Source organism: Echinops telfairi, unplaced genomic scaffold, assembly GCF_000313985.2.
Source record: "Echinops telfairi isolate 266 unplaced genomic scaffold, ASM31398v2 ScPeMD7_7475;HRSCAF=8513, whole genome shotgun sequence".
In the NCBI taxonomy this organism is placed as follows: Eukaryota; Metazoa; Chordata; class Mammalia; order Afrosoricida; family Tenrecidae; genus Echinops; species Echinops telfairi.
The window spans coordinates 11,633,304-11,635,458 of NW_022111379.1; the positions used below are offsets into that span (position 1 = coordinate 11,633,304).

Below are 2,155 nucleotides of genomic sequence, written 5' to 3' on the forward strand. Positions count from 1 at the left end.
GGACTGTAACTCTTGACGGGAGTAGAAAGCCTCATCTTTCTCCCAAGAAGCAGTTGGTGGTTTCAAACTGCTGAACTAATGATTCATAGCCCAGTGCATAACCTATGCCACCGGGCTCCTAGCTATAAAAAAACTGAGCAAGTGTGGGAATCAGTGTTATAATGAAAACTTATATTGAAAAGATTAAGTGATCCCGAAAACAAAACAGTGAAAGTATTTTAGATATTCAAATATATCTACAATATTTAAAAGGTACTTTAGGTTTTCTCCACTTTTCAAAAGAAAAACCCAAACAACAAACAAAAATGACAAAAACCCCAAACAAACTTAGGATTGTTTGTTGCACTAAATGTAGGATTAGGATAATACTTTATTTAAAAGAACAGTGTCCTCCATTGTCTTTGCTGTTTTAAGACAAACAGCTCCTTTTTGCTTCTAGGGAAAAGCTTCTGGCTTGTGTTTTGCATTTAGCTTTTCCCAGTAGTGGCATGCATGCTTGTGCTTTTGCTGGACTGCATGGAGGGCACAGTCTACAAAGCTTTGCAGCATAAGATGTTGTTATTTTCAAAGTGGATCATGGTATTTGATGAGTTGGTTTTGAAGCTAGTGTTTAGTTTTGTTTTTTCAGTGTTCTTTCTTAGTAAATTGTTTCCTAACTGTGTATGAACTTTGACTTTTAGGGGGAAAATGGCTTAAGGTACAATCCAGTAACTGTAACTGAGTATAACTATAATATATGGCTTTGCTAAGTGAAAAGTAGATCTGTGTGAGCAATTCTAAAACATTGGAGTTGCTATTATTTGTGAATAGATGGAGGGGGGTCTTCAAGAAGTTTGTGGAAAATTGAAATGAAAAAGATCATTGGATTTTTCCATGCAGTTTTTGAAGCCCCCTGGTATGTAATGTGCCCTCCATGTGTTTGAGTCAATCAGGAACGATGGTCCTGTGCCTTTTGAACTAAGGGCCTGTCACCATGGACACCGCCCTAATCTTCCGTCAATTGTGCCCACACTTCAAACTAACTGTTCATACTCACCCACCCCACCCCACCCCTTTTGTTTAAGGTGAGAAGCTTTGTTTTGATAAACTCTGTGATGTGATGTAAGCTGAAAAGAAGAACATCTTGTTTGAAAATATTTTTGTTGGAAAAAACACACTTGTATACAAAAATCCAACCCTTGGAGGTCTTTTACTTACGTTTTATTTCATTCTGCCAGAACCCCGCCATTGACTGTAAAGTGACGCCATCTACGACCGGAGAGAAGCACTTTGATAAGAGCCCCACCAAAACCAGGCACCCCCGGAAAATCGATCTCAGAGCGCGCTATTGGGCATTTCTTTTTGACAATCTGCGGCGGGCAGTGGATGAAATCTACGTCACCTGTGAATCAGACCAGAGTGTGGTGGAATGCAAGGTAAGGGTCGCTGTAGGTTTGGTGTGTGAGGACGGTTGACTAGAGAGCACTCCGTGGACACTCAGGTATGTGTAAGAAGTAGCTTTCTATCTAGAAGTAATTGTCTGTCAGGAAAACTGAGGTCCACAAATCTGATGCCAGCCCATGAGCCCCTCTTTAGACTCATGCAGTCACATGCAATGATGTGGAATGCAGGGATATCACCTTGCCATTGGGTGCAAACTCCCATGGATCCAGTGGCAATGGATTTATCTCTCAGGCCCTGGCAAACAACCAACGAGGCTCCAACAGCAGGGAGATGAAGGTGGGGCTGGTGGTGGGGGAGGTTCCCAGGGCCCTCCTTAGGAGAAGGCCACCCCCGTGAGGAGGTGCCATCAGTCTGTGACCTGACTGACAGGCTGGACTCCACCCCTACACTTTTATATATCTTCTGAAATGATGTAACTACTACACTTGGCAGTCCATTTAAAATAAAATTTCTCAGTGTTTCCTGCCCTCGCTTCACTTTTTGTCTAGTGTTAATACATTCACTATACATTTATTTCATTACCTCTTGATAGAAATTATTCTTTTGATCAATACACTCAAATTAGCATTATCTTTCAGACTTTTCCTGAAGGTTCCTTGTTTTTGGCACTGCAAAATGAGGTACTTTTATATTCAGTGAAAGATATGATGGAAAGCTGTCTTAATACAAAGACTTCCACAAGTAATCAATGATATATATATATATATATATA

At 40.6% G+C, this 2,155-nt stretch overlaps 1 protein-coding gene across 1 annotated transcript in view; it reads left to right on the plus strand.

Annotated features, from left to right (window-relative positions):
* Positions 1-1,220: 1,220 nt before the first annotated feature.
* The window catches only part of SCAPER (S-phase cyclin A associated protein in the ER), a 346,349-nt gene continuing 345,414 nt past the window's right edge, over positions 1,221-2,155 (plus strand). Inside the window, exon 1 of the mRNA XM_030889085.2 lies at positions 1,221-1,415. The gene's annotated coding sequence lies outside the window, so the exon portion shown is untranslated. The remainder of the gene's footprint in view (positions 1,416-2,155) is intronic.